Source organism: Rattus rattus, chromosome 15, assembly GCF_011064425.1.
Source record: "Rattus rattus isolate New Zealand chromosome 15, Rrattus_CSIRO_v1, whole genome shotgun sequence".
NCBI lineage: Eukaryota > Metazoa > Chordata > Mammalia > Rodentia > Muridae > Rattus > Rattus rattus.
Genome location: NC_046168.1, coordinates 38,843,682 through 38,871,382, shown reverse-complemented (window position 1 = coordinate 38,871,382; position 27,701 = coordinate 38,843,682).

Sequence of the window (27,701 nt, the reverse complement as noted above, 5' to 3'; positions counted from 1 at the left end):
TAGTTTTCTCCTTCAAAAACAGAAGAAACCAAATGCTCTGACCCTTTAATATAGTTCCTCATGTTATGGTGACCTGAATATAAAATTATTTCATTGCTACTTCATAACTGTAGTTTTGATACTGTTATGAATTGCAATGTTGATATCTGATATGCAGGGTATCTGCTATGTAACTCATGTGAAAGGGACCCACAGGTTGAGAACCACTGCTCTAGAGCGTGATACCTTGGCATGGACTTAATGCAAACATGCATATTCCATCTTAACTTTTCCACTGGCATGTCATTTTACTTGGTTTAATGAAAGCAAATTCAATATATACTCACACAATTGTTTTCCATTTACCCAACATCTCTAGGGTTTTATTGCATTTTTCTTTCTGTTTTACTGTGTGATGTTTCCCAAGAATCCTTGCTTTGTGTTAAAAATAATACCTTTTCAAGACCTCACGTGTGGCTGGCTCATCATACCTGATCAGATTTACTATGCAGCTGTGTGGAACCAAATGTTCGCAACGCAGACAGTTGCCTTATAAGAATGGCTTGGGACAGCAGGGAATTAAAGGAGGTTAGATAAATTCCTTAGGAAGGCCCGAGAAAGCCTCTTAGTGTGCCTGAGTGAGAGCTGTCACCTCTGTCACCTGCCGAGATACTAATGGTCAATGTTTCTTGAGGAGGCCTTGAGGAAGCATTTGCCTAGACCACTCCGTTTCGGTTTCGCCATGTCCTTGCTCAGTCAACATCATTATTTACAATTATAGAAGCCAAGGAACAGGAAATTGCAATTAATGCTTTGCTCAGGTCCTCGGAGCTTACAGCTATAAAGTCAGTATGGATGAATCAAGAATTCTGTCCATTTTTGTGTTTAGCTTCTGTGATGTTGTCTTTGAAACTCCGAGATCGTAATGATTTCAGCTGCTCTTGGTACCAGGGCACTTTCGGTCTTCTAAGCCATGCTACCTGCAGTAACTACAGAATAAGTATTATAATTGACCTTACACATAAGGTTACCATATAGAAGTCTTTATACTAATTACTATGGCATATCATTTTAGTCTCATTAAATGTATGCATTCACATTACTTCTCCCGCATAGATCAGAGAATCATTCAGCATGTGGTCTCTTGCTGTCATCCATTCTTGAAACACTGATTAAGCTGGCCTATGAATCCTAAGCGTAGCTGTTTCCCTATCTACTCTATGCTATCTAATTCTCCAAAACAACTGTGGTTAAGGAATTTGCAGAGAGAACACAAAATACCCAGTGAAGTGAGTGTTCGGAAGAAGTAGAGGAGGAGGGAGGACATCCCAGGACTACTGTAGGCAGAGAAGTGGTCTAGGTAGGGTGACTACAAGAGGACAGCAGGCAGAGGACAGACCTTTCCTTGACCACACTTGACTCAGCATCCTGACCTGTCCCCTAGATTCTTCTGAACATTTCATTGTAAAATAGTTTCAGCACCAATGCCCTCCATAGCTGATCATCCCCCAGTACCCAGTGGAGTTCCATATCTTCCACTGCCTTCTAGGTAATGTTGGGCCAACTTGCCTTTCTTAAGTAAGCATTTTGTTCAGCCATTTTGGACAGAATTCTTATTACCTGGGTGTCCCTCCTTAGTGTTTCTCCATCATTTAACCTCTCTTCCTTGCTCTTCCGTTACATACTTACATTTGGCTACATTGTATTCCGAGTTGAGGACAACTCCTCTCATCTTCCCTAGACTTTCTTTAGACTTTTACCCACTGCAGAAGTTCTTAATGAAGACAACATTGCCATGATTGAATAAATGTCATTGACTAACTTTTCACCTTAACACTGGTACAGGCATATAGATATGTGGTTATCTAGTTGAGTGATAAAACCATTCCTACTTTGGATGCAAGTGATTAGTCTTTGAATCTAGTCTGTCTCTAGTCCAGAATCTTTCATACTGTGCTTTGTTAATATTCACTTCAGGAATACATGAATAATGCAGATATACACTAAAAATAACATCAATAAGAATGTAAATTCAATCAGACAAACTAAAAATAAGTTCATGCTAATCCAGAAGGAGGAGCCTCTGGTGTACTGAATGGCACTTCTTCAGTGGGCTTAGCAGGAGGCTGAGTCTGTTGTCCAAGGAGCACCACAGAATCCAACCGTGGTGATAAATGCCTGTGATCCACTATGTAGGTCATAGAGGCAGAAAAGGCAGACACTTAAGGCTTCAGTTGTACAGTAAGTTGGAGGCAACCCTGGTCAACATGAGACCCTGTGCTAAAAATTCTAGTACATATAAAAGTAAAGTATTTAAAAATATGATTCCTATTAAAAGAGACTTAAAAATCAATTGTGGAATTGGGCACATAGCGGAATCACTAAACATGCACATATATTATTTTAAGATTAATTTATTTTTGCCAGGCAGAGGTAGCCTTTAATCCTAGCACTCAAGAGGCAGAGGTGGGCGGATCTCTGAGTTTGAGGCCAGCCTGGTCTACAGAGAGAGTTCTAGAATGGCCAAGTTACACAGAGAAACCCTGTCTTGAAAAACAAAACAAAAGATTGATTTCTTTTCATTTTCATGTATGAATGTTTTGCCTATCTGTATGTATGTTCACCTCATGTGTGCCTGGTACCTGTAGAGACCAGAAAAGACTGTCGTATCTCTTAGAACTAGAGTTACAGATAGTTGTGAACAACTATGTAGGTGCTCAGAATCGAACCCATGTCCTCTGCCAGATAAACAAGTGCACTTAACTTTTGATCCATCTCTACCTGTATTTAATGTATCTTTAAAAGTACTTAGTAATGCTGAGTTTGCCAATAGCTTCTTTTATAAATCCATATATTTGGAAATTTTAGAATCATTGAGAATGTGATTAGTATTCTCTATCTCCTGAGCCGGTCGACAGCTGGAGGAAAGTTAGCCAGTTAACTTTAGAGATGGACTTCAGGTCTGGGTATTGCATGTGAGTACTTTTGTCTTTGTCTAGCTATGATTGCAAAAGGCTTAGGAAGGGCAGGCTACTTTATGTCCTGTGGACACACTAAAGAGGAGACTGGTCTTATTTTATGACTTCAGAGTTGTTTGCACACAGTAGGAAAGTTGTACAGAGAATATTTTAAACACTGTAGCATTCTCACCAGGCATATCAAGGGCTAGCCACCAGGAGAAGGCAGTGTGACAGATGCCACCCACATTGCCTTGCTGATTGGATTCGTGGGCTTATATAATGCCTCTCATGTTTCTTCACTGAGTGGCTTTGTGGACTCATGCTGCTGTTTGATGTGGCTTCCAGCACACCTTTCATTAAACCCATGCCTTGGGCTGACCCACAGTCCACTATCCTTGCTCCAGTGCCCTTCTCTATGTGGGCAAGTGGCCAGGACCACAGAAGGTTGTTTTGATGAGCCTGGTGTCTTTGGGGAACAAGAATTGTCATGCCCCTGTCTCCGCAGGTGCTGGCAGTCAGGGCAGTACTCTGCTTGTGAGAGCCATTAGTGTGACCAGATGTGCCCCTGCAGAGCCTGGACCTTTCAGAATTACAGAGAAATAGTAGCCAGCAACAAGGGCTAATTATGTCCCCCAAATGTAAGTGCTTTCAAATGGAAACAACTTAGAAAATGGCTGAACTATGGGAGCCTCTGCTGCAGTCTTCTGCCCATTTCTCATCATTGGCTTTGCTTCATCTGCTCAAGAGCTACACAGCTAGAGAGAATTTTATGGTTGCATTTACTCAACCTTTGCTGTACAAAGTGACATGAGGGGCATGCGGTTCGTGCAGAACCAACACTGAAGTAATGGTTGGTTAGTGGAAAAATGAGCCCTGACTGGTAAAGAATTCCTCCTATGTAAATGAATCCTGTGTTTGGAACATGAAGGAGTTTCTTATTTTGCAAGGCTAGAGGCATTTTACAAGGTTTGACTAATCCACCAAACACACCTTCAGGGTTTATAGGCAGCCAGTGTTTTCCTATTAAACTTGGCAACACATTAGTGTTACGCGTGTTAGGAGAATAGCTTTTGCAAAGATGCCACAAACATACTGGTTAGGTAACAGTGCTGTTCCCTGGCCACCTTCCTCAACATCTACAACCACTGCTCACATCCAAACTGATTTCTGTCGGAGCAGTTTATTTTCTCAGTAAACTAGCCCTCATTCAATTACAAGTCTAGGATAGTTTTTCTTTCTGTAGATGTCCTGTGGGAAAGCAAATAAAATTTAAAGATACTTTAAAAAAACTGGTAGATGAAACCAGTTTATTAACATCTACCTTCTCAGCTCCTGGGTTCCCATTTTAAATCTAATGGCTACTTTTGCAAAGCGCAGCTTAACCTAGTTTAGGAATACTGGTTTAAATACTTACAAAGCAAACCTTTGGAGACTTGATGAGAAAATGCTAGGTGGGGATGACAGGTAGACTAAATGACTCCAGAAGAGATGCTTGATTTTAACCCTGTGTTTTGTCTTCCTGTTTAAAGTTCTCCTTTTGCTGACTGTTAAGAAAATGGCACCTGGCCCTTATGGGGTTAATTCACCCATTTTAAGATTCTTACATGGAAAAGCCTAGCTCTTTTCTTGTTTTCCTCTTTTAGAATAAAGTAGAAGTTTTCTAAAATAGATTTAGTTTAATCAGGAACATGAGCCAACATGAGCCATCTACTCTGTGTTCTATGTGCTAGAGATTTAATAATGAACAAAGCGCACTCTTCATGGGTTTTCCACTTTCTTTGGGAACTATATTGCACAGAACCCATCAGTTTTATATTCTTTCTGTATTGTGTTCTGCAGAACACTTAGCACACATATCACCATGAGATGGTGAATTAGTGGAAACATGCAAACAACAATGCTAAAGATTATTGGCATGTCTTGCCAAATTCTCAGCACTTTATCTAATCTATCCATTTTTACTCTCTCCTGAAGTCAGGACTTTCTGATGCTCCTCTAACCTGCAGTGTCTTGTGTTCTTTCTGCCTCTGAGACTTAATGACGGGGGAAGCATTTCTGTGGATGCCACTTCTTCTTTGAGACTTCCAGACTTGAATGAAGCACTGAGTAATCACAAGAAAAGGGCATGCTTTGTCTCAGGAACAAATCTCTTACATCTGTAGAGCTTGCCTTCTCCTTCTGTAAACCAAGGTGTTCTCCCACCTACAGAACTCCCCTCTCTGAAGAGGTCCTTCCATCAGATGGAGGGAGGAGAGTAGCACATTTAATCTTTATCTGGCCAAACAGTTATCTGTTCAGAGGTTGGGCTCTTTTCTTGACCACTTTCATGTACCATTTACAAGGAGAAGGTACATGGAGTATATAGTTAGCACACTAATGGTCCTGTTTCCCAATTTTCTTTTTGGTTCCAAGAAATCTTGGAAAAATGAGTTGAGATCTTTATTTGTTCATGTTTTCACTAGGCCTTCAAGTAACTTCTAGCATGCAAAGTAATTCCTAAGTGCTTCAGTTTGCATCATTCTTCTGTCCCCCATTCCTCAAATTCATAGCCTCTTGTTCTTTGATTATTAATCGTATACGTGCACACATGCACACATGAGTGAACACTTAAAAACACAGCATGCTGAGTTGGTTTAGTGTTGCTCACAAGTGTTTAGGGCTGATTTCTTGAGTGTGTCCCTGAAGAAGACATATTCACCACCAATGAGCTGTAATTAGTTGCCTGTATCTCCTCATCTCTGGGTAGAGCCTTGAGAGCTCCCCACTTGTTTTGGCATGTCAGTTGATGTTGTGTTTTAGGTCTTAGTTAGGTAGCCATATTGCTGAGCTTGCTAACTGAAAGAGTCATAGGCAGACTACTTACATCAATGCCCCTATTCTGCTCTAAAACTTTCTAGTCTTCAGAAGTCTTTCTACCTGGTCTGCCTCACTATCCCTCTTATTAGAATTTTAACTTTATTTTAATATTTAATAAATAACCTTTATACATATACATTTGTTATACATATATTTGGCTCCACTCCAAAATCTCTGGAGTAAGAAATCTGTGCTGATTCTGATGTGGAAGAATGGGCTGCAGAAATGGCTTAGCTGTTAAGAGCACTGACTGCTCTTGCAGAGGTCCAGAGTTCAAATCCCAGCAACCACATGATGGCTCATAACCATCTGTAACAGGATCTGATGCCCTCTTCTGGTGTGTCTGAAGACAGCTATAGTATATTCATAAATAAAACAGCTAAATAAATTATTTAGGAAAAGGAATGTTCTAGAATTGCTCATACAGGTCTCTGGTTATTTGTATGGCTTATAGATGATTTTGGGTGAGAGTAATACTCCTTTGGTTCAGGAAGTATAATAAATAAGGTAAAAAAAACCCCATACTCATTGTCTATCTGTAAGACACTATTTTGTGATACTTTTCTGGATTTTGACAATGACTTCTCCCAATAGCTGCATGCCACATTGATAAAATAAATCTGACTTTGCTTCCAATCTGCCCTTCCTCTCCTTTCTTCTCCTTTGATTGATTTCTTCCTCTGGAAGAAAAAATCCTTTTCTTCTTTTACTTTCAAAATTCTTTTATGGAACTGAGGGGCAAAAGAGGGTAAAAGCTTTGTTTAAATGTATCACTTTGTTAAACTTTTCTACACCAGAAAAACAAAACAAAACAGTGCACTGTTTATTTTAGTATCTGAAACCATGATTTAAAGCCTGTTCACGTGGCTAATTATTCAAGCAGGAAAAACACACTTTTAAAAGGCAGGAGGAAAAGTGTGTTCTTCAGTCTACCTTCTGTTTCTGCTGGGTTGCATTTCCAACAGATGGCAGGAACGTCTGGGCAGCAAGCCAGCTAGGAGCACTGACAGGCCCTGTTCTTACTTAGCAACGGCTCCTGGTCATTTCCATGAGTCAAGAGTGAGGATGAGAGAGGTATTAAGAGCGAGCTTTCACATTAAACCTGAGCTGTCTACTAGAATTAACCCGACATAAAGGGATCATAGGCATGATAACTCTTGGAAAGATTGTTGACTTCCTTGTACTATAGAAGTGGTCTGTGTTGCAAAGAACTAATGGGTGAATATGTGTGTGTGTGTGTGTGTGTGTGTGTGTGTGTGCGCGCGTGTGTATGTTTTAAATTATCAAAGGTTATCTCTTCAGTATAGAGGACCACAGCCAGCATTAATTAATCATGCCATTCACTGCTGGCAACCGCTTGGCTCACATGCTGTTTTTTATTTCTGCTTAGCTGTTTGCTGATGTAAAAAACAAACAAACAAAAAAAAAACCTCTAGAATCAACAAGGACATATATGTGACAGAGGAAACATGAAGTCTTACAATTAGTATCCCATAAAAGTATGAATGGCAATATCTGAGAATGCAGTTAGTTTTATAGAGCATGTAAAATTTATTCATGAATAGATCTGCAAGGAAACCTGGGTAAATACTGACAAAGTCACAAGACGCTGAATAACTTTGCAATGCTGATGACATTTCTTGTGCAATGTAATGAAGGGATGTTAGCATTTCCTCAAGTGAGATGGAGGCTGCAGGGTAAAAAGAGGGAACTGCAATTTCCTTAAAAAGTAAAACATTTGAAATAAAAGGAGAAGGTAATAGGAGAGGTGGCAATTTCAAAGAACACTAGAAAGAGTATTGTGCTCAGCTTCGAATGCCCACAAGAATTTCTGTAACACACCATTGAATTTGAAAGTGAAATTGGACAACAAAAGCATTAGGAACATCAAGATCATTTTCAGTCAGAAGTAAGGCCCAGTCAAAAGCAAATGCTTTCACAGGTCATTTCTTCCTGGCTCTCTCACTACCTGCTAGCACTTCCAGCCCACCCAGCTCCAATATGGACGTTCTCCACTTCAGTAGTGACCGAGGGTTGGTAAGCTATTCAACTAGCCTCTAGGCAACCAAGAAGACTTCAGCTTTCACATTTGTATGCTGATAGCCAGTTTTGGAGGTTTTCATAAGGGTTGAATGTTCCGTGGCTGTACGTACTCAGGGAGCCTCCAGCTTACCATACTCCTTGATTAGTTAAGCCCAGCTCTCTGGTTGTAGTCTGGTGGTGCACCCTGCTCACTCTAGGCTCACATTCTGACTTCCCATTAGCTAGACTTTCTGTATTATGGTTTCTTATCCCTTGTAAGGCCCCACAGAAAGTAGGTGATATGCCTCTGGGGAGGTCCTTTTAACAGAACAGAAAATCGTGTGATGGTAGATTAAGCTTCTTCCTCATTTCCCTTCTTCTCTGAAGGCTCCTCGGGACAAAGAAAATGTGCACACTCTTTGTAGAAATTGTTTGTGGTTGCTTTGTCAAATCAGGAAGTCAGGTCTTTGTTATGCAGAAAAGGCATGAAATGAGTTGTATTGAGTGTAAAATCAGGACAGAGGAATGTCTCTGCTTTCTTAGGGACAAATGCGACAGCTGGAACTTTCTCATGCACCATGTCCTCCTTTCCACTATTAAAGGCCTATAGCAGCTGCCATGTTTACCTGATTCTATGGAAGAAACATGCAAATATTCTTAGGAGAGATAATAGGTTACCCATTATACAACACATCTACACCAGGGGGAAGGGGAGAATATCTGCCCATACATTGTTCTCATTATGGGTCCTTTTACCAATATCTTGATCAAAGAGTCTGAAGACCAGGTTTTATTCAGAGGAAGAGACATTCTTCGACAAAGGATGATGAAAGCATTTAACGGCCATGCTGTTTAGCTAAGTGAATACCTGTATCGCCTAGTAATGTCCCTTGACAGCTAAGGCAAGTGTTCCCCATGGCAAAGCAACTGGTTGAGTGTGTAGGGCCCTCAGGTATGTAAAGGTTCATCTATCCTGGCTGGAGAGCTATTCACTGAATGTGCTAAGTGACTGAACCTTCTGCATACTTTGTTTTCTTCTATAGTCTGGAAAATTCCCAGGGTATAGAAGTGGCAGAATATCTCTCTAAACAAGTTGCAGTTAACTGGTTCATTGTAGGATCTCATGAGCTATCTCTGAAATCAGAGAGAATTCTCTGCCTGCTTGTCACCTTTGACGAGTGAAGGATATGCTTATTACTCAACCTTTTTCCCCATCCATTCTGATATCTATTTATTTATTGGATAGTTTATGTATTTACATTTCAAATGTTAATGTTATCCCCTTTCCTGGTAACCCCCCTTCTCCCATTTCCCCATTCCCCTGCTTCTATGAGGAAGCTCCCCCTCCAAACCACTCTCCCACTTCAACACCCTGATGTTCCCTTACACTGGGGAAATGAGCCTCCACAGGACCAAGGGCTTCTTCTGCTATTGATGTCCAACAAGGCCATCCTCTGCTATATATGTGGCTGGAGTCATGGGTCCCTCCATGTGTACTCATTGGTTGGTGGTTTAGTCCCTGGGAGCTCTGGGGGATCTGGGTGGTTGATATTATTGTTCTTCCTATGGGGTTGCAAACCCCTTCAGCTCCTTCAGTCCTTCCTCTAAATCCTACATTGGGGTCCCTGTGCTCAGTCTGATGGTCAGCTGCAAGCGTCTGTATCTGTATCAGTAAGGCTCTGGCAGAGCCTCTCAGGAGACATCCATATCAGTCTCTTGTTAACAAGCACTTCTTGGCATCAACAATAGTGACTGGATTTGGTGGCTGCATAAGGGATAGATCCCCAGGTAGGGCAGTTTCTGGATGACCTTTGCTTCAGTTTCCGTTCCATGCTTTGTCCCTGCATTTCCTCCTGTGAGTATTTTGTTCTCCCTTCTAAGAAGGACTGAAGCATCCATATTTTGGTATTTCTTCTTCTTGGGCTTCATGTGATCTGTGAATTGTTTCTTGGGTATTCTGAGCTTTTGGGCTAATATCCATTTGTCAGTGAGTGCATAACATGTGTGTTTTGTTGTGATTGGGTTACCTCACTCAGGATGATATTTTCTAGTTCCATCCATTTGCCTAAGAATTTCATGAAGTCATTGTTTTTGAAAGCTGAGTGGTACTCAATTGTGTAAACGTACCACATTTTCTGTATCCATTCCTCTATTGAAGGACATCTGGGTTCTTTCCAGCTTTTGGATATTATAAATAAGGCTTCTATAAACATAGTGGAGCATGTGTCCTTGTTATATGTTGGAGCATCTTTTGGGTATATGCCCAGTAGCTGGGTCCTCAGGTAATATTATGTCCAATTTTCTGAGGAACCACAAGGCTGATTTCCAGAGTGGTTGTACCCCATTCTGATTTTTCCCCAATGGTTTTAGTGTGTGTGTGTGTGTGTGTGTGTGTGTGTGTGTGTATCTATATCTATCTATACTGTCCATTTATATATTTTTTTTCCTGAGTGCTTTTCATCCTGGAGTTATTTTTCTTCCTCATCAGTGACCTCATATATGAGAGAGCCTACATGCCATCCCATCTTCTGGTAGTGGCTGCAACTTCCTGCTTTTGTTGAGCAAATGCAGAGTTCTTGGTTGAGGTGTTCCATGTGAACCCTTGTGAACCATGTGGAACTGATGTTACTTGTAAGAGTGAAGGAGATTGCATCCCTTTCCCTTTTCAGCTATATGCTTAGACAACTGGATACGCTATTGTTTGTTGTTGTTGTCTTTCAACTTCATTCACATTATTTTTATTAGGTAATTCAGTTAGTGATAAGAATATGTTATATAGAATGGCAACTCCAAGGATGACTAAAATGCAGATGCTCCCACTCCTTCTTAAAAGGGGGAAATATACATAGGAGGGGATATGGAAGCAAAGTTTAGAGCAGCAACTCAAGGAATGGTCATTCAGAGCTTGATACACATGTGGCCCATATATATATATACAGCCACCAAAACTGGCTAAGATTGATGAAGCTAAAAAATGCATGTGGAAAGGGACCGGATATAGATCTCTCCTGAGAGACACATCCAGAGCATGTCCAATACAGAGCTCAATGCTAGCAGCAAACCACTGAACTGAGAATAGGACCCTCTTGGGGGGAATTAGAGGAAGGATTGAATGAGTTGCAACCCCATAAAAACAACAATGCCAACCAACCAGAACTTCCAGGGACTAAACCACTACCGAAAGACTATACATGGACTGGCCCAGGGCTCTAGCTGCATATGTAGCAGAGAATAGCCTTGTTGGGACAACAGTGGAAGGGAAAGCCCTTGGTCTTGCCAAGATTGGACCCCCAGTGCAGGGGAATATGGGGAAGGGCAATAAGGGGGGCATATAGGGGGAATATCCATATGTGGGAGGGGAGGGGGTGGGGAGAGAATGGGGACTTATGGACAGGAAACTGGGAAGGCGAATAACCTTTGAAATGTAAGTAAAGAAATATATAATAAAAAATTTAAAAAAGAATATGTTATATAAGACATCTCCTGAGAATATGCCAGAATCCTTATTACAAGATGTATTCCAGTCCAGTGAAACCATCAAAACAAAATACCCTAGATTAGAAAATAAAATGACTTTTGAAGACCAAGAGTGCAAGAAAATAAAAGGCATTGAACTCAACAAAATAGCAGTGGAAGAAATAGACTTTGGAATGTTGGAAAGCCTCTCCACCCCTACTATTTTTTTTTTAAATGTAGGGCTAAATTTATCTTTTTTTAAAAAAATATTTACCTCATTTTTTAAAATATTCTTTAATCTTATTTTACAATCCAGTCTTTATCCACCTCCTGGTCCACTCTCTGACTGTTCCTTATTCCATTCCTCCCACACACACACATCAGACCTCCCCACTCCCTGGAGCCGCCATTCTCTCAAGGGTTAGGTGCATTTTCTCTCACAGAGGCCAGACCAGGCAGTCCTCTGCTGTAAAGGTGTTGGGGGCCTCATATCAGCTAGTGTATGCTGCCAGGTTGGTCACTCAGAGACTGCTGGTCTTCCTATGGAGTTGGCCTCCTCAGCTTCTTCCTAATTCTACCACAGTAGTCTCCAGCTTCTGTCCATTGATTTGGTGTATCTGCATCTGATTCTTTCAGCTGCTTGTTGGGATCTTGGAGGGCAGCCATGCTAGGTTCCTGTCTGTAAGTACACCACAGCATCAATAATAGTGTCAGGACTTGCGGCCTCACCTAGAGCTGGATTCTGATGTGGGCCTGCCACTATACCTGCTTTTCCTCAGGCTCTTCTCCATTTTTGTTCCTGTAGTTCTTTCAGACAGGAATAATTCTGGGTCAAAGTTTTTGACTGTGGGATGGCAACCACATCTCTCCATTTGATGCCCTGTCTTTCTACTGGAGGTGGACTCTACAATTTCCCTCTCCCCACTGTAGAGCATTTCATCTAAGGTCCCTTCCTTTGAGTCCTGACAGTCTCTTACCTCCCAGGTCTCTGGTACATTCTAGAGGGTCCCCCAACCTCTTACCTCCCAAGGTTGCCTGTTTCCATTCTTTCTGCTGGCCCTTGAGGCTTCAGTTCTTTTCCCCCAATATCTGATCATGTTTTCCTTTTCTCCTCCCTGTCTGCTTTACCACACAGGTCCTTTACTCTCTTTGCCTCCTTCCTACTGTGATTGCTTTCTTCTCTCTCCGAAGTGGGATTGAGGCATCCTTAATCCCACTTTCACCAAAGGGTGAAAGCACCCTTTGGCTTGTTAGCCTTCTTTTTTTTTTTTTTTTTTTTTTTTTTTTTTTGTTTCTTTTTCTTTTTTTTTTTTTTTTTTTTTTTTTTTTTTTTTTTTTTTTTTGTTTTTTTTTTTTTTTTTTTTTTTTTTTTTTTTTTTTTTTTTTATTTTTTTTTTTTTTTTTTATTTATTTATTTTTTTTATTAACTTGAGTATTTCTTATGTACATTTCGAGTGTTATTCCCTTTCCCGGTTTCCGGGCAAACATCCCCTTCCCTCCCCCCCTTCCTTATGGGTGTTCCCCTCCCCATCCTCCCCCCATTGCCGCCCCCCCCCCAACAATCTAGTTCACTGGGGGTTCAGTCTTAGCAGGACCCAGGGCTTCCCCTTCCACTGGTGCTCTTACTAGGATATTCATTGCTACCTATGAGGTCAGAGTCCAGGGTCAGTCCATGTATAGTCTTTAGGTAGTGGCTTAGTCCCTGGAAGCTCTGGTTGCTTGGCATTGTTGTACATATGGGGTCTCAAGCCCCTTCAAGCTCTTCCAGTTCATTCTCTGATTCCTTCACCGGTGGTCCCGTTCTCAGTTCAGTGGTTTGCTGCTGGCATTCGCCTCTGTATTTGCTGTATTCTGGCTGTGTCTCTCAGGATCGATCTACATCCGGCTCCTGTCGGTCTGCACTTCTTTGCTTCATCCATCTTGTCTAATTGGGTGGCTCTATATGTATGGGCCACATGTGGGGCAGGCTCTGAATGGGTGTTCCTTCAGTCTCTGTTTTAATCTTTGCCTCTCTCTTCCCCTGCCAAGGGTATTCTTGTTCCTTTTTAAAGAAGGAGTGAAGCCTTCACATTTTGATCATCCGCCTTGTTAGCCTTCTTGAGCTCTGTGGATTGTATCCTAGGTATTTTGTACTCATAGGGGGGAAATCAGCTGCTTCTTCTGAAAGTACATTTGAAAAAATTAGAACCATAGAATTTTAAATGTGAACGTAATTCAGTATCTTTTTGTCTGTTCCTCTTAAGAGAGTGTCTTTGCTTTGGGTTACTTCAAAAACAGACTCCAAAGCATAAGTTTTTGTATTATTGCTATAATAGGGACTTTAGTGATGCAGAACTCCATAGTAAGGGGCATAGAGACAGGGGACCTTTGGCAAGCCAATTGCTACTATTGGATCCTATATGCTAGACTCTCAATATATGTAAACTCATTTTGAGTGAGGAATAAGCAAGAATATGTTTATTTTATAGTTTAATAATTTTCCTTTTCTGTCTTCTCTATTTTGCTTAGCTACATTTATACATTCTTGTTTATTTACTACAGTTTCAGCAATGTCTCAGTTATTCAAAGCTTTCCTTACAATAGGAGACCCTTGTTTGCAGTTACATTACCCTTTACCTGGACAAGTATAGCATACTGATGACTGAGTCCACCTCACACATCATGATCATTTTAGTCTTATATTCATCCTCCTCATAGAACTGTCTGAAATTCTTCATCTAGGCTCTGACATGAGTTAGTTGACATTCTTGTGTCTGCGTGGGCCACCAATGATGCACTAAGATATAAGTAAAAAATTAAGTTCAAAGTGGATTAAACAAAATAGGGACTACTGTATGTCAAGCATGAATCCATTTTTGCTTAGTCTCCATGGTTTCTTCTATATAGTTGTTCTGAGTGTATATGTTCTTTGTCTTGTTGGATATACCTTAAAGTTAATAAAGAGTGAAGTTGTAAGAGTGAAGGAAATGTTTAAAGTGCATGGATCCAACACTAGAACACCATCTATTTATTCTAATAGTTAAGTAAAAAGTGTTTGCTAAAAGCCAACAGAGAACCCTTTGAGACCGACAGTCATGTGCTTCTCCTATACCAACTCCCAATAAACAAGATAAATAAGGCTACCATGATTGACATAGAATAAAGAGGGTCGAATTAAATATTGCTGGCTCATACAATAGCAGAGAGGAGAGGATAGGGAAAGACATTGATTGGTTTTGGGCACTCAGGATCTGCTGAATCTAATCAGCTTGTAGAACAGTAACCTGAGATCTAAGAAAATGATGCTCACTTCTCAGTTGTGTGTCTTTGCTTCATCTTGGCAACCTATTCACCCTGTACAATACTCTTCTCTCACTGTAGTCTGTGATAGTCACACCTGCCCTCCAAACCCATTCTTCAGTGTAGCTGTGGATTTCTTCATTTAGATTTTGAGAGGGAAGGTTTTACGATGAAACCCAGATGAGTCTGAAGCTCATTATTCTCCAATGCCAGCTTCCAAAGTATTCCTCATGGATCTGAGTCCAACCACTAAATGGAAAATGATCTCTCCACTACATTAACAATAAAATTATATTATTAATCAACTATTTCATGTAATCATCTTGTAGTCCAAGTCTGAAATATTTTTAGGTTACCCCATCCTGATACTAGAAAAAATCAACAGTCTTTATATTTAATGATCAATATTTTATAAGAAGATAAATTATTTAAAAATTAGTCATATAAAACTAAGTTTTCTCCTTGGGCAGTTTCTTGGAAGTAGGACATTTCTGGTTTTTTTTCTAGCTTTATGGGTCTAGAATTTACCAGACTGTATATCAACATTGTAGAGTGAACAGATTACATACAAGTTTAAAAACGAGATGGAACAGAGTAGCAAAAAAAAAAAAAAAAAAGAAAAAAAAGAAAAAGAAAAAAAAAGAAAGAAAGAAAAGAAAAAAAAAAAAAAGAAAACCCACTTTACAAAAAGCAAACAAGAAAGAAGAAAAAAGTAATTACCAGACATTCCTGGAAATGACTTAATAGGTAAATCAATGGTGTGCAAACATGAAGAATTGAGTTAGTTCACATCTCCAGAACACATGTTTAAAGCAGTACACATCTACAATCTCCTGCCAACTATAAACTTCTCATGTTACCAAAAAGAGCAAAGAAGATATTACTGACATAACTTTAGAACCTATATTTTTCTGTAGAGGGGAGAATCCTACAGGACTCTACAATGTCACCTCTAGCTAGTGCCACACTTTAACAGAAGATTCTACTTTCATTTATTACTGCAGCATCCACCGCAAATTTGCATTCCTCAAGATAGACGTTATGCTAGAGTTGAAACAAAACAAAGTAAAATTAGAAGGTGATCTTGTATCATGCCCTAGAGGCTCTAACTGCTGCTTCATTGTGGTAAAGTTTCTGTGTCTGCCTGACATTCAGGAAGGTTCAGTAACTTGGGTGTTGACATTTTGTTTTTTAAAAAGATAGGTAATTTTTATTGCATAAATTCCACTGGGTATATAATATTAATATATATTGGGAAAGTTATATGATTTCCTGCCTCATTAGCTTCATGCATTAATTAAGGATAGTACTAATAACTATGCTTTCGAATTGAGAGAATTAAAATGGAGGTTAAAACTGTTGGTGATGATTGAATTGCCCTGGATTAAAGCCTCTAGCTACACGGATCCACTGAGAACTTAAACTGTGACTAATCTAAGCAAATGTGCTTATGCTTTTACACATATTAATTATATTTAAATGGCTACTGGATACCATATTGCACTGGTGCAATAAATAATAGCTCTTAAATAACTCAGAGATTTATAGTTTTCTCTCAGAATAATAGGCTCCCCAAAAGGTTTCCTAGAGATTGCAAGAAGACGTGTTTTTTAAAGGGATGATCAGATTATAACTATATGTATGTATTTGTGTGTTTAACTTGTCTTAGTGTTTCTATTGCTGTGATAAAACACTATGATCACACACAACATAGGGAGGAAAGAGTTTTTTTCAGCTTACAATTCCACACCACAGCCCATCATTGAAGGATGTCAGGGAAGAACTCAAGGCAGGAACCTGGAGTAGGAACTGAAGCTGACAGTAAGGAAGAGGGATAAATACTTACTGAATAGCTTGCCATGACCTGCTCAGCCTCACTTTCATAACCACCCAGGACCACCTGCCTAGTGGAGTACCACCGAGGGGGCTGGGCTCTCTCACATCAATCTTTAATCCGAGCACTTGGGAGGTAGAGGCATGTGAATCTCCATGAGTTCAAGGCCAGGCTAGTCTACACAAGTGAGTTCCAGGAAAGCCAGGGATATGTAGAAAGTCTCATTGTTAAACAAACGAAGAAATAAGCATAAACATACTTTTGTTCTTGTTTTCTCAGAGTCTCATTATGTAGCTCTTGCTGGCCTCCGCCTCCGCCTCCGCCTCCGCCTCCGCCTCCGCCTCCGCCTCCGCCTCCGCCTCCGCCTCCGCCTCCGCCTCCGCCTCTCTGCCTCTGCCTCTGCCTCTGCCTCTGCAGTGCTGGGATTAAAGGCTGCACCACTATGCCCAGCAATGTTATTCTTTTAAAAAATTTTTAAAAAATGTAATAGATAAATAACACCAAGTTTGTCCTCTGATAACAATTTGAAATCCTTCAATCGTTTTTCTACCAAAATTTAACCAAATTACCTATCAGGACCTCTGAAACCTGTGCACCACAAAAGTACCCTTAGGCACATGACCATTCTTTTTTTTTATTGGATATTTCTTCATTTACATTTCAAATGTTATTCCTTTTCCCTATTTCCTGTCCATAGGCCTCCCCATCCCCTTTTCCTCCCCTTCTTCTAGAAGGGTATTCCCCTCCCCATCCATCTCCACCCCTCCACCTCCACCCCGACATTCCCTTACACTAGGGGTCCAACGTTGGCAGGACCAAGGGCTTCTCCTTCCTTTGGTGCCTGACCATTCTAATCACCATAGCATCCAGCAACAGTGAACTCCTGGCTCTTCTGTAGTTATAGAGGTTTCCACCCACAGCATTTCTAATTCCTAGTATCGCCTTCCCCACGCATCTGGATAACTTACTCCCCTAACTTTCTGATGTCATCTTAGTCAGGGTTTCTATGCTGTGACAAAATACCATGACCAAAGCAGTTTGGGGAAGAAAAAGTTTATTTCGTCCTATAACTCTCAGGTCACATTTATCATCGGGGAAAACCAAGGTAGGAACCCAAGGCAGATACCGGGAAGCAGTCTGGCTTGTTTCCCATAGCTTGCTTAGCCTTCGTCCTATAGCTTGCTTAGCCTTCTTCCTATAGCTTGCTTAGCCTTCGTCCTATAGCTTGCTTAGCCTTCGTCCTATAGCTTGCTTAGCCTTCTTCCTATACTATCCAGGACCAAATGCTTAGGGGTGGCACAACCCTCAGTGAACTGGGTCTACCCACATCAATCATTAGTCAAGAAAATGACCTTTGACTGGCCTAGAGGCAATCTTATGAAGGCATTTTCTCAATTGAGACTCCTTTTCTCAGACACCTCTATTATGTATTAAATTGTCAAAATACAATCAAGACTGATGTAAGGGGACTAGCCATTGTCCTGACTTTTGGTGGCTTATGTAATGTTTGTTTTGTTTCTGTCATACATTTTGCTATATTTAGTTAGCTCCCAAATCCTTTCCCAGTGGAACTTTTTTTTATCTGCTTTATTTATTTGTTCATATTCTCATGACAAATTTTATGTTAACACAATGAAGAACATATGGGGGTCAATATGGACACATAGTTGTAGGAATATTAAGAGAGAATGTAGAAAGGATTTCTGTGAAAAACAGCCAACAAATGCTTCTTGAGAAATTAGCATATTCTCCTTTCTTTTCTGGGCCCTTTGGGGTCAATTAGTTTGCAAAAATGATGGTAAGTTGTCATACAATTTACATTCTAGCAAAATAAATAATAGACTATTTAAAGACAATCAACTGTTATAAAGACATGAAAAAAATAAAAAAACTAGGGCAGGGTAAAGGGTATAGATGTATGTGCTGTGAAAAATATGTTGGCCAGAGAAGGCTGAATGTAGAAACAAACTGAATGGTGTGAAGGAGTGGGCTGGGATGGGGGGGGGTGTCCTAGGGAGTTGAGTCTTGGAATGGGGCAGTGATAGGGCCTAGGCTGGAAGAATCTTTGATATATTCCAGGGACCATGGAAAAGTCACCATGTCTAGACATGAGTGACCCAAGGTTGTGGTGTGTGAAGAGGTCAGAGAAGTAGTGGGAGGTGAGTTTTGCTGGGTGTGTGGAAGGGCCATTGAGGTCATTGACTCAGCAGTAGATAGGGAGGTAGGGAAGCCGGCGGTAGTTGGTTTTCTCTACCCAAGCATGTACCTGGTGGTTAGGCAATGACTTGGCTTCCACCAAGTGCTTTGAATTTTCCAGGCAATATCTAGGATTCAAGGGAAATTCTAGATTCAAAATATTTGTTTTTAGTTTTTAATCAAGTTTTATATCTGCTAGTGCATTCTCCCTAAGCCAATTACATTTTCTCATGAGTCAACTGTTAACAACTAAATTAAAATGCCCCAAACTATTTAGGACATATTTAATTGTTCAAAATAAATTAGTTGGAAAAATTGTTTTGGGGGATGGTTGAAAATAGAGTGAGATTATACCAAGAAGGGGGGAGAGGTGGGGATTTAAAATTGTACAAGGAGTGAGCTATATTTTATAAACTTGAGTACCTGGGATTACTTCCTAAATGTCTCTGGGAAACCATTTCTGGTATAAATCTACATATTTAAACTAGGTTTAAAGCTATCTTAGTAAGGAAAGTCTGCATATGGTACAGGCCTACTAACTTTTGTTTGATACCCAGGACCTTTGTAAAGGTGGGTATAGAAAATTGGCTCCCAAGTGTTGTCCTAAGACCTCTAAACCCATGCAAACACTCACACACAGACAATAAATATAAACTAAATGTTCATAGACTCACATTTAGATAATGGGTTTACACATTGCTTTTTTGGCGTATTTTCGTTTAAATTAACTTTTATTTGATTTTTTATTACTTTTATTTTTTTTACAGTCCAGTCATTGCCCACCTCCAGATCCGCTCTTCCACAGTTCCTCATCCCATTTCCTCCCTTACCCCCATCTCCAAGAGGATGCCCGGCAGAGCTCCCCACTCCCTAGGGCCTCAAGTCTCTTGAGGGTTAGGCACATCTTTTTTTTTTTTATTGGATATTTTATTTATTTACATTTTAAATGTTATTTCCTTTCTCCAAACCCCTTAAACCATCCACATCCCCATCCCCCTGCTTCTATGAGGGTGCCCCCCCACCAAGCCATCCATTCCTACCTCATTGCCCTGGCATTCCCCTACAGCTGGGATATCAAGCCTCCAAAGGACCAAGGGCCTCCCATCTCATTGATGCCTGATAATGCCATCCTCTGCTACTTATGTAGCTGGAGCCCTGGGTCTGTTCATGTGTACTCTTTGGTTGGTGGTTTAGTCCCTGGGAGCTCTGAGGGATCTGGTTGACTGCTATTGTTGTTGTTCTTGTGGGGATGCAAACCCCTTCAGCTCCTTCAGTCCTTTCAATAATTCCTCCATTGGGGATCAGGTTCTGAGTCCAATGGTTGGCTGAGAGTGTCTGCCTCTGTATTTGTCAGGCTCTGGCAAAGCCTCTCAGGAAACAGCTATATCAGACTCCTGTAAGCAGGTATTTCTTGGTATCAGCAATAGTGTCTGGGTTTAGTGTCTGTATTTGGGATGGATCCCCAGATGGGGCATTCTCTGGATGGCCTTTCCTTCAGTCTCTGCTCCACACTTTGCTCCATATTTCTTTAGACAAGGACAATTCTGGGTTAAAAATTTGGAGTTGAGTGGGTGGCCCCAACCTCCAACCTCTTAGGAGACAGCTATATCAGTCTCCTGTCAGCATGTACTTCTTGGCATAAGCAATATTGTCTGGGTTTGGTGGCTGTATGTATATGGGCTGGATTGCCAGGTGGAACAGGCTTTGAATGGCCATTCCTTCAGTCTCTGCTCCAAACTTTGCCTCTGTATCTCCTCCTATGAATATTTTTGTTCCCCTTCCTAAGAAGGACTGAAGCATCCACACTTTGGCTGTCCTTCTTCTTGAACTTCATGTGGTCTGTGAATTCTATCTTGGGTAATCTGAGCTTTTGTGCTAATATCCACTTATCAGTGTATGCATGGTATGTGTGGTTTTTTTTTTGGGGGGGGGGGAGTTTGGGTTACCTCACTCAGGATGATATTTTCTAGTTTCATACATTTGCCTATGAATTTCATGAAGTCATTGTTTTTAATAGCTGAGTAGTACTCCATTGTGTAGATGTACCACATTTTCTGTATCCATTCCTCTGTTGAAGGGCATCTGGGTTCTTTCCAGCTTCTGGCTATTATAAGTAAGGCTGCTATGAGCATAGTGGAGCATGTGTCTTTGTTATATGTTGGAGCATCTTTTGGATATATGTCCAAGAGAGGTATAGCTGGGTCCTCAGGTAGTGCAATGTCCAATTTTCTGAGGAACCTCCAGACTGATTTCCAGAGTGGTTGTACCAGTCTGCAATCCCACCAATAATGGAGGAGCATTTCTCTTTCTCCACATCCTCGCCAGCATCTGCTGTCACTTGAGTTTTGATCTTAGCCATCCTGACTGGTATGAGGTGAAATCTCAGGGTTGTTTTGATTTGCATTTCCCTGATGACTAAGGATGTTGAACATTTCTTTGGGTGCTTCTCAATCATTCAGTATTCCTCAGTTGAGAATTCGTTGTTTAGCTCTGTACCCTTTTTACTTCTTTCTCCAATTCTGTTACTAAATTTGACTTCGTGTAACTTCAACATTTGAGTCTATTATTTTTCTGTTATCAGTATATAACTGCTTAATTTTCAGAAAGTAAAAAGCCTCTGAGAATGAAGAAGACCACCCTGTTTTCTTTATGAGCATTACATCTATGTTCAGTAAGTCTCACAGAGCTCTTATTTTATGTTATGAAGCAGCTTCAGTTATGTCTGAAGAAGCCCTGTAACAGCAAGACCAGCTCAGTAGCTGTTTGTAATTGGGTTGACAATGGATCATTTTTAGAATACCTAAGCCAAAGACAAGATAGACAAGATCTTTTCTCCTAAATGAATGTTTGCATATAGAACAACTTTGTGACTTGAATGGTTGTAGTATTCCATACGTGTACATTTTCTTGTGTAAACACCTGTTGCTGTATTTTAGGATTTTGAGGCTGAGGGAACAAGCAAATCAATGCTAGGTAGATTTTAATTTGCACGGCTCAGCTTAGACTCCACTGACTTTTCAGTAGTGTGAAAGTGTGACACATTTGCTGGACACAGTTCTTCAGATTGGGAATCTGGTCTGATCTGGGAGCCACAAAGCTACTACTATGTTGTCACCACTTCACACTTCAGCTCTTAGGTGTATGTCTTCAATCTATTTTTGAGTTGGTGTCAATATCTGTCCACGTGAGGCACGAAGTCAATTTTGTGCATGTGGATAAGCATTTTTCCCAACATATTGGGAAGACTGTGCATTCTTTATTGTGTATCCCAAGCTCCTTTGTCTGAAATCAATTAATCATTGATGGGGTCTACTTCCAGATTTTATTCTAGCTTTATTAGTTAATATGTTTTTGCTGGTTTTGGTAATAATCAATAATTATTTATTTTGAAATTCAGAATGCATTTCTTTTTTGTATTTGGTACAAGATTGTTCAGAGAGCAGATCTGCCTGTAATCCAACCACTCAGCAGGCTAAAGCAGGAGGATTGGGAGGTCAAGGGCCACCTCTATTTTTAAAGAAAGTTCCAGGCCAACTTGCATTTGTATAATCTATCTCTTAACTGCATAGTCTACTTGGATCTTTTATGGGTCAAGTTGATTTGAGGAATAACTATTGACAGGTGTCAGGATGTTCCTGAGAATGAAATAGTTCTTGTCTCTTGCTTCATTCTATACTCCCCCTCTGTCTTTGATTTTTTTTCAGTTCCATTCTCATATGTCCTTGATGCTATTTTCTTAGAGTAGAAAATTTTGGAAACCCTTCTGTGTCTGGATGCTGTATCTTGGCTTAGATTTTGGGAAATTCAGGATTTCTTTCTGTGTATATACATTTCCAACATTTTTATTTCTCTGTTTCTAAAACTCTTGCTATTAAAAGGTTAATTTGCTGGTTGACCACCTATAATACCACTGAGGACAAAGGGCCGATTTTACTTTACAGTTCTGGGTTATAATTAATTATGACAGTGCTAGGTTATGCTCCATTGTAGTAATTCTAGGTTATAGTTCATTATATCAGTCCTCGGTTATACTCTATTATGGCAGTTCTAGGTTATAGTCCATCATGGCAATTCTAGATTACACTCCATTCTGGCAAATCTAGGTTATAGTCCACTATTGTGGTTCTAGATTATAGCCCATTATGTCAGTTCTAGGTTACACTCCTATGATAGTTTTTTTTTGGGGGGGGGTTGACACCTTAACTATATCTAGAATTGGCTAAAACCCAAATGCTGGACCTACTTGTGAGGATTTTTTTTTAATTCATTAATTTGAAGTCGAAAGACCCATTTCTAGTCTTGATCGTTTGAAATGGGAAGACACACCTTTAGTCCACACCTTTTGATGTGGGAAGACCTACCATTATTCTAGGTCACACCTTCTGCTTAGCAACCTAAATAAAGGACAGGGAAGAAGGAAGCTTTCTCTCTCTTCTTTTGCTTGCTCTCACCCTCACTAGCAAGTGTATTCCTTCATAGACATTAGACTACTTTTTCAGGATTCTGGCATAACTGTGGACCAGCTGAGATATTCAAACTCTTGGACTGGGTTCTTCAACTTTACATTGGTAGCCAGCCATTGTTGGATTAGCTGGACTTTAAGCCTTTCTAATAAATTCCTATATATATTTATTTTACTATATATTGTTTCGCTAAGAAATCTTGACTAATACAACTGTGTTCCGGCAGTTTTAAGTTACATTGTATCATCAGGGATGTCCTGTCAGCAAGAGCTTGAGGGAGCAGCTTACATCACATCAATAATAGGAAGCAGAGAGGGATGGTACCCTTTAAGTTCATTCACTCTTTCTTCCATTTGGTTAAGTATCCTGCTGCAGCTTTTCAGGTTTTTGTGTTAACTTTTTAGGTTTTTGTGTTTTCTCTAGTTTTAAGTTACTTTTTCCCCTTGACCTGTTTCATTTATCATGAATTGTTTTCAGGTTACATGTAATTTTCTATGAGTATTTCATCACTTATTTCATGCATCTCTGTGGATTCTCTGTCCATCTCCAGAGCTTCACTGTTTTCATCTTAGTGGGATTACAATTCCTTGACTTTTCCAGGTGACGTTGCCCTGGTCCCTGAGTATTTGAAGACATGGCTGCCCCTGTGTTTTTGCTCTGGCCTCCGGCAGTGTGCTTGAATGGGGTGTAGGTGCACACACACATGGACATTTACTACATACATGTACTTCATACTCACATGCATATACATAATCACACACTCACAAGGAAAACTTTAAAATTTCTATTGTATGTATATTCTATAATTTGTATGTTTAGCTACCTATTGATTCATATTTGAGCTTATTAATGTTCTGGTTGTCTTTGTTTCATATGATATTGACATACATTTTATTACTCATTATTACTTCGTCCAAACTGTTTCAAATTTGTCTAGCTATTTTTGTCTTCATCTAAGAATTATCACAGAAAGCTGTTGTTTAAATTGTAGTTATTTGGGGATTTCTGGATATCTTATTCGTTATTTAAATTTTATTTTTGTTGCAGCCAGAGAACATATTATGGTCACAAAATATGTTGCATGCTGTTTTGCATGTTGTTATATACTTTTTCTTTAAAATATTTTTAATTAATATTTTGGAGTAGGATGGAGAGTATTGGGCTTCATTATGACATCTTCATGTATGTGTCATTATATTTTGTTCTCATGAATCCTCCTTCTGTGCTACCATCCCATGATTTTATTCCCTTTCTAGTTTCACCTTATGCTTTCTAATGTCACTATGCTATTTTCTTCCTCTTTAAGATCTCTTGGTCTTCTCTAATAGTTCTTTTTCTAGTCTTGTTTAAATACATATGCATTCACGTACAAATATACATATATACAAATATATATATGACTTTAAGTCTGAGTTCCATCCATACAAACAAATGTGATATTTGAGTTTATGAGTCTGGCTAAGCACTATGTATTCTTTCCGGATGTACAAGTAACATTAATTTTCACCCTATAAATATGCACTTGAGGACATTTATTCTACAGTTGTTTCATATTATGCTCTTTAAATATCAATTAGAGGCTGTTGATTGCGTTGGAAGACTATTCACTTCTCTTATTTGTTTTGTGTCTTACTGTCACAGAGTCCCAAATATATGGCTGACACTAGCCTTGAACTTGGAATGATTCTTGTGTCTAAGTGCTGGGATTGCAGGTATGTGTCACAATGTCCAGTTTCTTTCAAGTCTTTATTGATTTGTGTGTGTTTTGTGTCCATGTATGTGTTTATCAATGCCTACTGACTGACTCTATCAGTTTCTAATTTGAATAGCTCTATAATTGCTTATTTCCTTTTAAAATCTGTCAGTTTAGTTAATTTACTATTATTAACTCCCAGCATATTTTAACTTCTGCCATCTTCTTGCTGAATCCTTTATGTTGTCATTATGATGTGCTCTCTCCATCCCCATTGATACAGTTTTTCTTGAACTCTTCACTTTTTAGCATTATATTAATCATCCTAGAGCTCTTATGCTTCCTGTTTTTGATGTGTATCTTTTATTGTCCATTTAAGTTTCAAAAATGTGACTCTGCATTTAAAGAGTGTGTTTTGAGAGACTAATGGTCTGTTGTGGGCTTTGTATCTGGGATGAGTAGACATGTGTGTCTCCTAGGGAAAAATTTTGTCACACAACAAATGTGTCTAACATTCTGATTTTCTTCGTTTATTTTTTGTTAACATACTCTAATATTTGCTATGATTATTATTATGATTATATTTTTATCTATCTTCATCTCACGATTGATTCTATATATCCCACTGAGTATATTTTCAAGGTAATCATGTTGCTAGACTCTCATATATCCCAATCTGGACTGGAACTTGTTGTGTGTACCCAGTGTCCTTAATTACTTTCTATAAATCTCTCTCTCTCTCTCTCTCTCTATATATATATATATATATATACACACACACACACACACACACACACACACACACACACACACACACACACACACACACAGAGTCATGAAAACCTGCAGAAAGGATTGAATTTTGTGAACCTGGAGTTAGAGGCTGTTATGAGTCACCTGACATGCACACTGGGAACTGAACATTCATCCTCTGGAAGGGCAGCAAGTTCTCTTAATCACTCACCAACCTTTCTACCCAGTCTTCCTCCTTTGTTCCTCTTGTCCCAAATTCCCAAGTGCTGAGATTACTGACATGCGCCATCACACCTGGTTACCATGGTGCAGGCAAACTGTCTATCAACCGAGAGTTACATCCGTGTAGAGCCACATCCCTAACTCTTACTGTCACATTTTGTTTTCTATCTTCATTTGGATTTCTTATTTATTTTTTTGTATTCAATTTAAAACAATCTCCTGGCTTTGTCTCTATCATTTTGTTTTCAGAGTTGTTCTAGTGACTATTATGGGTGTATCTATAATTAGGTTTTCAATTTATTTTGTGTTAATTTATATCATTTCATAAAAATATAACCTGCCCCACATGTGGCCCATACATATACAGCCACCCAATTAGACAAGATGGATGAAGCAAAGAAGTGCAGACCGACAGGAGCAGGATGTAGATCGCTCCTGAGAGACACAGCCAGAATACAGCAAATACAGAGGCGAATGCCAGCAGCAAACCACTGAACTGAGAATAGGACCCCCGTTGAAGGAATCAGAGAAAGAACTGGAAGAGCTTGAAGGGGCTTGAGACCCCATATGTACAACAATGCCAAGCAACCAGAGCTTCCAGGGACTAAGCCACTACCTAAAGACTATACATGGACTGACCCTGGACTCTGACCTCATAGGTAGCAATGAATATCCTACTAAGAGCACCATTGGAAGGGGAAGCCCTGGGTCCTGCTAAGACTGAACCCCAGTGAACTAGACTGTTGGGGGAGGGCGGCAATGGGGGGAGGGGTTGGGAGGAACACCCATAAGGAAGGGGGGGGGGAGGGATGTTTGCCCCGAAACCGGAAAGGGAATAACACTCGAAATGTATATAAGAAATACTCAAGTTAATAAAAAAAAAAAAAAAAAAAAAATACCCATATTAATAAAGATGAAAAAAAAAGAAAAAAAATATAAACTATTGGTGTAGAAGTATTTTCCATCCTTTATTTTGTCATATGTATGGATATATAATACAATCCCCAACTAAACCCTTCTTTTTATAAATTGTATTGGTTATGGTGTTTTATCTCATCAATAAAAAAGTACAGAGAATATTCAGATACAGAGGATTTGGCTTAAGGAGTAATGCAGATTAATCCTTCTGGTGCTCAGCTCAAAGCAGAGGTTTGGGGCATGCATGGCTGATGATTGTAAGTTAATAACATTGGTGGAGTACAATTTTTGTCTTCTGCCTCCCTTAATTTTATCAGTGAAATGAAACAAGATTGACACTTAAAAATAAGGAAAAGGAAGAGGATTTGAAGATCTGAAGAGTAATCTATTAACAGACATTTGAGAGTTGGGAGAGTTAGTAGTTGTTGGAGTGTTTTATTTCTGTGAATATTTTAAATCTAGCAAGGAGTCATGGATCTTTTGTCTGTCTGAGTGCTTCATAAATGTTTTTAATATAAAGACCCATTTCTTCCGTCAGTTTCAGATAGGGCAACACTGGGAGTAAACACAGGAAACCTCACAGAAATGGAGAAAAAAAAAAAAAACCTCTTGAAAAGCAATGTTCTAGTGGTGTTTGCAACTGGATAGGGTAGGTTCTTACATGGAAGCCTAGGCTTATTTAATAATGAGAAATCATAAAGTTTTTTGAGCTGAATAGTACTAAATTCAGTAATAAATTTACTAGGATATTTAAAGAAGCTTACCTCGCAAAAGCCTTTTAGATAGTGTTGTAAGGAGCAGGAATCAGACACACTAGTGAAAAAAGTTCTCTTATTACCTGCTCCCTGGTGAACACTAAGACTTTGTCTTGTTGGCTCTCAGTCTTCGTGCTTTCATCAGTGCTTCTGGGGTTTTTGATCTGGGGAGACATTCATACTCACATCGCCAGTCCTGCTTAGATCCCCTTAGTTTCAGCGTCCTTGTAGCTCTGACTGGCATGGTTCCTTCACTACACATTTACTGATTGTAACTCTGTGCTCCTTTCTGAACTTTCTACCAATCCATAAAGA